Source organism: Bos taurus, chromosome 1 (assembly GCF_002263795.3).
Source record: "Bos taurus isolate L1 Dominette 01449 registration number 42190680 breed Hereford chromosome 1, ARS-UCD2.0, whole genome shotgun sequence".
NCBI classification, from domain to species: Eukaryota; Metazoa; Chordata; class Mammalia; order Artiodactyla; family Bovidae; genus Bos; species Bos taurus.
The window spans coordinates 59,133,275-59,146,245 of record NC_037328.1 but is presented as its reverse complement, the minus strand read 5'-3'; the positions used below and the strand labels follow the sequence as shown (position 1 = coordinate 59,146,245).

Below are 12,971 nucleotides of genomic sequence, written 5' to 3'. Positions count from 1 at the left end.
ATCAATTTTGTATTCTAAAAAGATCTTACTACTCTTGTACATTTATCCCAAACAGATGGAAACATATCCACACAGAAAACAAAGTTTATGGCAGCTTTACTCACAATAGCCCCAAACTGGAAACAACCCAGATGTCCTTCAATCAGTAAATGGTTAAACCATAGTATGACCAAACCATGGAACTGCTCAACACTTGGAAGTAGTGAACTCTTGATGTGTATAACTTGGATTAATAACAAAGATGTTACACTGAGTTAAAAGGCCAGTTTCCTTTATATAACATTCTTATAATGACAAAATTATAGAGAGCAGATTAACAGTGATTAAGGAGTGAGGGAAGATGGGGCTAACTGTGGCTACAAAACTGTAGCCCAAAATAGTCTTAGGATGTAGCCGTTCTGTACTTTGACTAGTGGTAATCATGCAAATCTTTACATAAGGATGCGATCGCATAGAGCGACGCACACACACTTATATGAGTATATGTAAAATGAGTGAATCTGAATAAGGTGGATGGATTGTACCAGTGTCCGTTTCCTGATTGTGATATTGTACTACAGTTAAACAAGATATTATATTGGGCCATTATGAGAGAGGGGTAGAGGGCATACCAGACCTTTCTGTATTATCTCTTACAATTGCATAATAAACTACCATAAACCTGAAATTAAAAAATTAAGCTAGTTTCATTGTGGTAAATGGTTTAGGAGGAGCAAAAGTAAGGAGACTATAGTAATAGAACAGATAAAAAATAGACTTGGATTTTGACGATGGGAATGGAAGCAAAATGAAGGCAACTGAGAGATAATTCAGAAACAAAATATATAATTTTGAAACGAATATATGGATTGGATGTGGGAGATGAAGGAGAAAGAAGTGACTACTGGTTTTATGTTTGTTAAAAATATGAAGGATGGTGCCACTCAGGGTTCTATGAAACACCAGAGGAGAACTGGGGTTAAGATCTGTTTCTGAGATGTCTAGTGTCAAATGCTTTCGATAGAGAGAAGTAATCATATTGGGTAGGCAGATGAATGTATACAACTGGAATTCAGAAATAAAATGAAGACAAATGAAGCTGTTGGCATGGATGATAATTGCCTAGGGACAAGGTTAGATGGAGAAGAAGGCCCAAACTGGGACTTGAAGAACTCAGTATTTAATCACCTGGAAGGGAAAAATGAGTATCCTCAGAAGGAATAGCTAAGGGGTCCAGTACTCTTGCCTGGAAAATCCCATGGACGGAGGAGCCTGGTGGGCTGCAGTCCATGGGGTCACTAAGAGTCGGACACGGATGAACAACTTCACTTTCACTTTTCACTTTCATGCATTGGAGAAGGAAATGGCAACCCACTCCAGTGTTCTTGCCTGGAGAATCCCAGGGACAGCAGAGCCTGGTGGGCTGCCATCTATGGGGTCGCACAGAATCGGACACGACTGAAGTGACTTAGCAGTACCAGCAGCAGTAGGAAAATCAGAAAACATTGACACAGAAACCAAGAAAAGAAAGCATTTCAAAGAGAGTGGTCAATAGTGACCCCTGAGGAGTCAAGTAAGTTAAGGGTTGAAAAATATATCACTTAATATATTAGTCTGAAGGTTGTTGTTGACTTTAGCAAAAGGTGGCTTTTTGAAGAGGTAGAAGCAGTAACTTATTTGTTAAAGGATGAGGAAAGTATAAGAAGTGAAGAAACAGAGCAAATGTGGATAAGTCTTGGAAATTTTACCTTAAAGGAAAAGAAAATGAGCTAGTATAATATCTTAGGAATGTGGAGGGGGGGTGAGGTCAAAAGAAGTTTCTGGAGGGGAATGGCGATTTTAGCATTTTTATATGCTTAGAAAAATACAGTAGAGATGAGAGATTCAGTGTATAGGAGCGACAATAGGATAGGATGACTGTTGAACGGATGGTTCCTGATATGACAGAGACACGGGGTCCTGAGCACAAGCAGAAGGATAGACGGATGGACATCTCTTCCATAGTTACAAGAAAAAAGAAGGAAGGGTAGAGATACGTGCAAGCTGTGTGTAGGCTTGGTTCTAAGAGGTTGAGAGGTGTCCCAAATGGTCACTCCTAGGGAGCAAGGTGCTGCCAAGAATAAGTGAGGAGGAGATTTGAGGAAAGTAGAAGTGTAAAATAGTTCTTGGGACAAATAGGATGGCAGGTTGACCAGAAGAACACAGTGGGATTCTCCTTGGCAGTGCAGAAGGTCTAGGTGAGTCTGATGGGTTTTTATAGTACCCATTCTGTCTTGTGTGACTTTCTCCAGAAGTTCAGTGACCAAGGAGGAAACTTAGAGAAGATGTGCCTTTTAGTTCAAATTACGATGGAATTTTACATAATAAGCGTGAAAAGATATTAGGGGTTTTAGTTTCTTTTTGATCCAACCTAAGGCCAGAATGAAAAGGCAGTAAAAGGGCTCTGTTCAACTCTCTAAGCCTCTGGTGAGCATCTACATTGCACCAGGCACTGTGTTTGGTACAGAAAAAACAGTCTAGTTTAGTTTAAAGGCTGACATCTAATCCAAAAGGCCAAGAACAGGTGATTAGATAACCTTTGCCAAAAGACACAGAAACCCACGTCATTACTTTCTTCTGCCTTCTCCTTCCTCCCATTCTGGCATTACCTAGTTATTTTCTTGCTTTCTCACTAAATATCTACTCTCTGCCTTATTGACAAGCCTCTAATATACAACATGCATATGTAAGTGACAATTCTGATTTCTTCCATCATCATTTTGCTAACATATGATCATTTAGGAACAATTAGGTCATCTACTTGAAGTGTGGTATTGGTCCTGGGTGAATTTTCTCTGAATTTTAAGAGCTTCCATCTAACTGTACATAGACTGTTTATTTATTTATTTATTTATTTATTTATTTATTTTCTTGGAAAAAGGGATGGAGAGAGGAAGAGTGGGTAGGTACGAGAGAAGAAGGAAAAAAGGGAAAGAAAGCTAATGATCTATAGAAGACCTGGTATAGCAGCTCACCCTTGTTATTCCAGGGAACTCTCACTTAAAATGAATGGATGAGCCTCCATTCCTAATGGTGTCCTATGTCATCAGACTTCAAAATAGCTTCCAGAGCTGGAGACCTTTCAGAGTACTAAAGATTAACTAAACTTCAGCTTCTAGTAGCATAAAACAAGATATAAAAAAGACCTAAAGAATGTGTAAATTCTTAATTGCCAATAGCACTAGGATTCCCCATTCAGATTTATTCTGTTATAAAGCGGTGGCTTGCAAAGAGGTGGTGGCAATGACAGCTTTCCTTTATTTGAACACATTCCATTCTACTAGATTTCCTTTAGGAAATGACATTAAGACCATTTGACTCAAAACTCAACTGTAGATACATCTGGGATAAAATTTGCCAGCTGTTGAGCAACACAGCTGTATTTTTTTTAATAGTTACTTCTTTCATGATTCTATAATTCACATTTATTGTAAAATATTAAGAAAGTATGGAGAAAATATTCACAATCCCCCTAAACAGAAAAAGTGATTATTAACAATTTTTTAGATCACCTTCTAGTCTTTCCTCTGAATTTAACACGATTTAGCACATACTGTATGTATAAGGTTGTATTCTATTGTTTACTAAATATTATGTAAGCCCTTCTCAGTATAATTACATACTGCCACCATAATGTCTGAATAGTTTCCTATCATATAAAACTCCCAGAATTTTCCTAACAATGCCCTAAGTATAGATATTTGGGTTATTTCCAGTATGTGCCCTTTTATACTTTAAAGTCTTTTAAGATGTAATATGTTACCTGAATTGGCAAACTTGGAGGAAACTTGGGGAAGGCAGGCAGTGATGCCATCCATCAAGAGAATGGTCAGGCAGTAGTGTCACCCTATTCAGAGAGTTACTAATTGCTAATGACTTCATGGGAAATAGATGGGGAAACAGTGGAAACAGTGTCAGACTTTATTTTTCTGGGCTCCAAAATCACTGCAGATGGTGACTGCAGCCATGAAATTAAAAGACGCTTACTCCTTGGAAGAAAAGTTATGACCAACCTAGATAGCATATTCAAAAGCAGAGACATTACTTTGCCAACAAAGGTCCGTCTAGTCAAGGCTATGGTTTTTCCAGTGGTCATGTACGGATGTGAGAGTTGGACTGTGAAGAAAGCTGAGCACCGAAGAATTGATGCTTCTCAATTGTGGTGTTGGAGAAGACTCTTGAGAGTCCCATGGACTGCAAGGAGATCCAACCAGTCCATTCTGAAGGAGATCGGCCCTGGGATTTCTTTGGAGGGAATGATGCTAAAGCTGAAACTCCAGTACTTTGGCCACCTCATGCGAAGAGTTGACTCATTGGAAAAGACTCTGATGCTGGGAGGGATTGGGGGCAGGAGGAGAAGGGGAGGACAGAGGATGAAATGGCTGGATGGCATCACTGACTCTATGGACGTGAGTCTGAGTGAACTCCAGGAGTTGGTGATGGACAGGGAGGCCTGGCATGCTGCGATTCATGGGGTCGCAAAGAGTCGGACACGACTGAGCAACTGAACTGAACTGAACTGAACTGAATGACTATGAAACTCATATTTAAATTTTTAAGTAGTTGTTACAGGATTTATCTAAGCTTTTTTCCCTAAAATTCAAATTCTATTTTTTTAGTTCTAAAGTATACATTTAGTTTGGTTTGCATGTGTTACAGTAATGATGTAAAAGAAAAAAATCCATTCAAAATCTCACTATCCAGAGAGTTAACACTTTGGGGAATATATTTCCAAACATATCTATTTATCTGTCTGTTTTTCTTTGTCTTTCTCTTTTCAAAATAAAAGGAAAATCTGCTGGCTGTTTTGCAATCTGCTTTTTTACTCATTGTAACAGGCATTTTCCATAATAATAAATATAGATCTACATTATCTTTTTGACAGCCACATTGTACTCCAGTAGAGGGTAATTTATTGAATAAGTCACTTACAGATGGACATTTAGGATATTTGGAAATTTTTTCTAACTAAACAGTGCTACAGTAACCATCTCTATACATATGTGCTTTTTTTTTTTAATTCACTTGCCTGATTATTTCCTTAGGGTAATTTCTAGTAGTGGAACTGCCAAAGTAAAATGTATCTGCTGCTAAAGTGTCCTCCAGCAAAATTGTATCAGTGTATATCCCCTGCTGCTACTGCTGATTTGTCACTTCAGTCAAGTCCAACTCTGTGCAACCCTATGGACTGTAACCTGCCAGGCTCCTCTGTCCATGGGATTCTCCAGGCAAGAGTACTGGAGTGGGTTGTCATGCTGTCTTCCAGACCCAGGGATCGAACCCGGGCCTCCTGCATTGCAAGGCAGATTCTTTACTGCTAAGCCACTAGGGAAAGCCATGTATACCCCTACCAGCAAGGAAAGAGGCTGCCCATTTCTCTGCATCTTCACTAATTCTGTACTTGTCAATTGTACTTTTTGCCATGTAAGGGAATATTTTTATATTGGGGTACAAGATGCTTTTGCCAAGCATACAATCCCATCTGAAAACTTAAAGAATATTACATTTTATTACATGAAAATAGAAATCACTGTGGTAAACAGTATTTTTTAAACAACTAGGGAAATACTATGACATATCCTTAATATTTTAAAAGTAGATATAATCAACGATGAAAAGGTGAATAATACAGTAAAAACATGCAAAGGGCGAATGAGCAGCCTCACAGGCGTTCTGTTGTGTAGTCTCACCCTTTGCTGCAAAGGCAGTGCCCACTCTTGTCCTGTGAGGTCACCTCTAGCGCTGTTTCCTGCGCTCTGCTGGCACCCCCCACCCTCACCCCTCTCCCAGGGAAAGTTGTGGGGAGAGAAGCACCACTCGGGAGACCAGCAGAGTTTCTTTCTGGGTGAGGGACAGTCAGTACTTCCCCTGGTTTCAAACATTTATGTTTATTTGACATCGCCATTCCCCCAAAGGGACAGGCTAATTGTTCACTCATATGAATGTGAAAGTGATCATCTGAGCTCTGCCATCAGACTCCAGAATCAGTAAATTATTGGGAAGGGAAAAATACACACTGGCAACATTGCCTGATCTGTGTCTCCAGGGCAGAATTGACACTATTCTTCTACCAGATGTAGATAGAGATTTCTGGATGTTCTCATAAATAAAGTGCTAGAGGCCATGTCACCAGTGTCCTCCACCTTTCCCTCTCTCTGACTCCCATGTGTATTACTACATACTTAATGAAATGGAATATTTTTCAGCAACTTCAGGGAAAGTGAAAGACGCTAAGAGGCAGAAATGCCACACTGACAGCATCCTCCCCTGCCCTTCACAGCGCAGACTGACAGAGCATCTTCCTGTGTTTTGGAATTGTGAGCATGTGGCTCCCGGCATGTGCAACCCAAGTCTCTCTGTGGGGCAGGAGTTGTGCAACGCTGTTCTGAGTGGTAATTGGAGCATTCCTTCAGCACAAAAAGTTCATTTGCAGATGATAAGGGATGCCATGTGCTCTGGAGCATTTTTTCTACGTCTTTAAAGAAAAACCATGTCCAGAAGTCATATGCAGTTCCTTAAATCCTTAGGCAGTGTCCAGAAGGGAAGCAGAAAAGAAACCATCATGTTCAAGATTGTACAGAAGCTCCTTTAGGCCAATTACAAGCTGAGGCAAGTGGTAGGAACCAGGCCTAGTAAATAACTCCTCTACCTGAGCAGTGAAACTGCCCAAGAAGTGGGAGCACATGACTACCGGCTAGGTTTCAGTGATGCCCCTGGAGCAGTTAAAGACTGGCACTGCCATACTGTAGGCTCAGAGTGCCGAATGTTTAACTTTCTTATTGATGCCCTTAGAAAACGTCACATATTATACCCCTGCCTCTATAACATGGCCTATACTCAGAGGCCAAACAGGACCCAATAATGATGATTGGTGTTGTGTTGTTTATTAGCATGAATCTTCCCTCCATTCTTTCTCACCCTTTTCTTCCCCAAACATCATTGCCAATTGGAAGCTGGGCAGTGGTGTATGTATAGGATATACATTATATATATATGTTTGGTACAAATGGGCTTTCCCAATGGCTCAGTGGTAAAGAATCTGCTTGCAGTGCATGAGACATGGGTTTGATCCCTGGGTAGATCCCCTGAAGGAGGAGATAGCAACCCACTCCAGTATTCTTGCCTGAAAAATCCCATGGACAGAGGAGCCTAGCAGTCTACAGTCCAAAAGGTAGCAGAGTCTGTCTGACACGACTGAGCGACTGAGTTCAACAACAACAATGGTACATATGCCACCTAATTAGTCAAAGAGTCTTTCTACTCTCTTGTAGAAGAGGTCTTTGTAGTGATAAATTTTTTTTCCTTTCATTAGATTCTTTCTGCACTCTTTCTGTCAGAGATCAGATCAGTCGCTCAGTTGTGTCCGACTCTTTGCGACCCCATGAATCGCAGCATGCCAGGCCTCCCTGTCAATCACCAACTCCCGGGGTTCACTCACACTCACGTCTATCGAGTCAGTGATGCCATCCAGCCATCTCATCCTCTGTCGTCCCCTTCTCCTCCTGTCCCCAATCCCTCCCGGCATCAGAGTCTTTTCAAATGAGTCAGCTCTTTGCATGAGGTGGCCAAAGTATTGGAGTTTCAGCTTTAGCATCATTCCTTCCAAAGAAATCCCAGGGCTGATCTCCTTCAGAATGGACTGGTTGGATCTCCTTGCAGTCCATGGGACTCTCAAGAGTCTTCTCCAACACCACAATTCAGAAGCATCAATTCTTCGGCGCTCAGCCTTCTTCACAGTCCAACTCTCACATCCATACATGACCACAGGAAAAACCATAGGCTTGACTAGACGGACCTTTGTTGGCAAAGTAATGTCTCTGCTTTTGAATATGCTATCTAGGTTGGTCATAACTTTCCTTCCAAGGAGTAAAGCGTCTTTTAATTTCATGGCTGCAGTCACCATCTGCAGTGATTTTGGAGCCCAGAAAAATAAAGTCTGACACTGTTTCCACTGTTTCCCCATCTATTTCCCATGAAGTGATGGGACTGGATGCCATGATCTTCATTTTCTGAATGTTGAGCTTTAAGCCCACTTTTTCACTCTCCACTTTCACTTTCATCAAGAGGCTTTTGAGTTCCTCTTCACTTTCTGCCATAAGGGTGGTGTCATCTGCATATCTGAGGTTATTGATATTTCTCCCGGCAATCTTGATTCCAGCTTGTGCTTCTTCCAGTCCAGCGTTTCTCATGATGTACTCTGCATATAAGTTAAAAGCAGGGTGACTATATACAGCCTTGACATACTCCTTTTCCTATTTGGAACCAGTCTGTTGTTCCATGTCCAGTTCTAACTGTTGCTTCCTGACCTGCATACAGATTTCTCAAGAGGCAGGTCAGGTGGTCTGGTATTCCCATCTCTTGAAGAATTTTCCACAGTTTATTGTGATCCACACAGTCAAAGGCTTTGGCATAGTCAATAAAGTAGAAATAGATGTTTTTCTGAAACTCTCTTGCTTTTTCGATGATACAGCAGATGTTGGCAATTTGATCTCTGGTTCCTCTGCATTTTCTAAAACCAGCTTGAACATCAGGAAGTTCACAGTTCACGTATTGCTGAAGCCTGGCTTGGAGAATTTTGAGCATTACTTTACTAGCGTGTGAGATGAGTGCAAGTGCGCGGTAGTTTGAGCATTCTTTGGCATTGCCTTTCTTTGGGATTGGAATGAAAACTGACCTCTTCCAGTCCTGTGGCCACTGCTGAGTTTTCCAAATTTGCTGGCATATTGAGTGCAGCACTTTCACAGCATCATCTTTCAGGATTTGGAATAGCTCAACTGGAATTCCATCACCTCCACTAGCTTTGTTCGTAGTGATGCTTTCTAAGGCCCACTTGACTTTCACATTCCAGGATGTCTGGCTCTAGGTGAGTGATCACACCATCATCACACCATCATGATTATCTGGGTCGTGAGGATCTTTTTTGTACAGTTCTGTGTATTCTTGCCACCTCTTCTTAATATCTTCTGCTTCTTTTAGGTCCATACTATTTCTGTCCTTTATCGAGCCCATCTTTGCATGAAATGTTCCTTTGGTATCTCTGATTTTCTTGAAGAGATCCCTAGTCTTTCCCATTCTGTTGTTTTCCTCTATTTCTTTGCATTGATCGCTAAAGAAAGCTTTCTTATCTCTTCTTGCTATTCTTTGGAACTCTGCATTCAGATGTTTATATCTTTCATTTTCTCCTTTGCTTTTTGCTTCTCTTCTTTTCACAGCTATTTGTAAGGCCTCCCCAGACAGCCATTTTCTCATTTCTTCTAATGTGAGGTTATTGAAGATAAATCAGACATACCTATCTTATCCCAGAGAATAATTTCCAGATATTTATTTAGAATGGCCACCTTACCCTCTCACACTTTTAGTAAGCTAAAACTGATTCCACTTTTAGTTCCCCCCTGGAAATTTCTAGACTTTGGTACATGGAAAGTAATTATCACCTCTAATTTAAAGTTAATCCTATATTTTGAATACAAGAAGCATGTGTCTCATGACAGAAATTGAGTAAAATTACACCTAAATCCTCTAGCAATGTCCTTCATTCTGGTCCATACAAGTTAGTCAAGGGTGCATAAGGGAAGTAGTAGGAAGTCTCTGATTAGAATCATTTTCTGGGATTTTTGCCCCCTCCTTTTTCCATCATTATGAAACTCGAATAGTCTACTACATTGGTTCTTCACCAGGAGATTCTGCATACTCCTCTACCACTTTTTATTTATTTTATTGAAGCCTAATTGATTTACAATGTTGTGTGAATCTCTTTTGTATAGCAAAGTGACTTAATTATATATATATAATTTTTTTAATTTTTAAAAATTTTATGAAAGCAGTGATAAACACTGTGAAAAAAATTAACATGAAGATGCAAAAGAGGGCCTCAAAAATCATAAAATGTTGGGGAGGAGAGTAAGAAAATGTAGATTTATTTTTTCCTAGAATGTGTTTGCGCCTATATGACTACCAGTCTACCAGTTTTAATAATAGCACTTTTCAGTGAAGATTAGAAAGAATCTTAATACTGTTTAGTTTCCCCAAAATATATGAAGTATCTGTTGACAAGGTGTCTATAACAATCTATCTATCTCTATTTATTTATTAATATAGATAATACAAAGGGTCAATTTCTTGGTCATCTTATTATCACCAGTCATGAACATCTCCTATCTAGAATCTGTACAGAGGTCAACCACCTCACAGTAGGTTGTGTGTTCACCATCCACTCCAACTCTCTAAAAAGAGACAAATTTCAGAAATGTACACTAACATTCAGAAAACTACTTCAGAGATCTGAATCTTGGAGCAGGAATCCAAGAGAAATCTTACTGGTCACAATTATTGGGAATTTCCCCCTTTTCCCCAAACAACAAAGAACTGTAGTGAAAACACTTTAAGATTACCTTTTGAGTGATTTTGGTGTTGGATTCTGATTTATTCTTTTTTAGAAAATGAGGGACTACATTTAAATTCCAAATAAATGCTTTTACCTAATAAGATATGAATGTACAATTTTTGACTTTTGTGATACAATGATCATTCATCAAGTCCAGTGTCTAATAATCATTTCCTCTTTAGTAATGACCAAGAGATAGAGGCCTCTTTTAAAGAGTAGATCGGAGTTCTACGGGTAGCTCCCCAAGGGGACATAGAGTTGAAACAAGGAGGGATGTAATTAGAAGCCAGAAAAACAAGAGAGAGCTGGGTGCACATTAACAGTGCCAGCAACTCTAAAACAAGTTAGGCTTTAGTCAAGATGTAATCAAAAACATGTACTCTAGATATTCATCCATTTCTAGGATTGTGCAGGGTTTAATTTCCTCTCATCTCTTAGCAAAAAATAACTTGATCTAAGAAGAAAGATTTCTCCACACCACAGTCAGATTATTTCCTGGGACCAGTACACCCTTGGCAGACCACACTGACTTGTGGACCAGCCTGAGGATCCAGGGAAAACAGACAGAGTGACCCAGAGGGACAGAGTCAGGGCCAGCTGTGGACTGGAGTCTATACCATCTTCCAAAAACTACCCCAAATCAGTCTTTTATTTCCTTTCTCAACAATAGGCATTAGAAAACCTAAAGATCAAAGGTCCTTTTCAGGCCTGAGCTATTGATGTGATTGTAGGGATTATTTCTAGGTCAGCTGCAGCTACCTTTTGCTGTGGCTGGACGCTCAAAGCAATCCTGTACAGGGACACATGCGCACACAGTCTATTGGTATGGGCTTTTCTCCCGCCTATTAGATGCGTTACAAATTTGCTTTTAATGGGGCCTCTCTGCATTCAACAGAAATATTTCTGGAACTCTCCTGGCTCCCACAACATTTGCTGGGTGCACGCTTAATATGTTTTAGCTTTGCTGCCTGAAGATGGAATCAGGGACATCTACCTGCACATGGCAGTGCTTGGCTCTTGCAGTTGCAGAACTTAATGTATGTATCAGTAATGAAAATCTTAATTAAGAAAGCTGCATCATTGTCCACGAACACTCATTTTTCTCCCCCTGCAAAGCCCTTTGTGTATTTCGGTATATACCTGGTCCAGACAGACAGAGCCCTTGAAGAGCTTGTCTGGCAGATCTTCTCTTGATTATTAACAGCTAGCGAATGACAAAGTCTCGCTTTCCTTTTGTCTTGAAACTGAGGCTTGGAACAGCACAGCACACAATGTACTGTAGGATTTGTTTGTGTTTTTTTAAACTTGCTTTTATTACGTTGGTGGGTTTAAAAATCCGACAGTGTTGATCAAAACTAATTTAGGTAACTTAGAGTTGCCAAAACACTAGCAGATGCATATTTACACATATACTCTCAGAGAAATGTAATTTTCCATATAGAAACAATGCACAAACATAAGAAGGGACAATTTTAAGCTGTTTGCCCATGTTTCTGGCGCCTTTGCCCTCTGTGCTTAAAGCCTGCCAAGTCCCAACTTCCACAACCTTAGCAGTTCCTTCTTTCTCTGCATCAATATCCACATGCCAGCTGTCAGTTGTGCAAAGTAACATGCTTTGGAAGATGGAATCACTTCCATCTTCCATGGAAGATGGAGTCAGGCAAGTGACCATACCGATAAAAAAACTGAGTTATTGAGATCTTTTGAAAAGGTGGCCTATAATTATGTTTATGAAACAATATCCAATTGTAATATTTTAATCATTCCCAAATCATAGTTCCCCAAATAAAGTTAATTCATTTGAAATTCTCTTAAAAGCCTCAAAACATTTTACTCTTAAAATGTAGCAACTCCAGAACCTTGAATTGTGACCTACATGATGAAGAGAGAGACTCATGTCTCCTCCACCTGTGTGTATCGTCAGTCTTCTGCATTTTCTAAGTCCGTGGTCCACAGTGTTAACCATTTCCTGGAAGAGCCATGCAAGTAATTGAATTGGGCTCCAGCTCTATACTTCCATAATGCTTTCTACTGGAATAGAAGGACACGGCCATCTAAAGAAAGTCTGGTAATAAATATTTAGAACTTGTCTTCTTATTGTACATATACTGCCCTCAACAAGAGAAGAGCAGACACACTGTCTCTGGAGATACTAGTATGATAATATTTATTTACTTTGCTTCTTAGAACTTCACATACTTTAGCACATTTATTTTCAAAACTACTATAAAATAGTTAACAGTCAGCTTTCTGCGTATCTGTAGCATGGAAAATTTGTGTAAATAGCCTCTATGTATCACATAAATATGAGGAAGACCTTATTATGCGAAAGTTATTTTCAAATATACTTATGTTAAGTCTCATGGTTGCATTCAACATTTTAAATTAGGATTAAATATGTAAAGTAAATAAAATAGACTGAAGTTTTACCATAAGAGGTTAGGAGAAAAGCTATCAGAGCTCTTAGGTGCTAGATGGGAAGCACTATGAACAAGTTGTTTTACTCTGGAAGATTCTCCTTTTTGAGAATCATCTGGCCAACCCTGCCATAAATTCTAAAGAAACTGTG

The 12,971-nt window shown here is 39.7% G+C and overlaps 1 protein-coding gene across 26 annotated transcripts in view; it reads left to right on the top strand.

Annotated features, from left to right (window-relative positions):
• Positions 1 to 12,971, top strand: part of ZBTB20 (zinc finger and BTB domain containing 20) — an 862,801-nt gene that overhangs the window by 668,481 nt on the left and 181,349 nt on the right. The window lies entirely within an intron of this gene.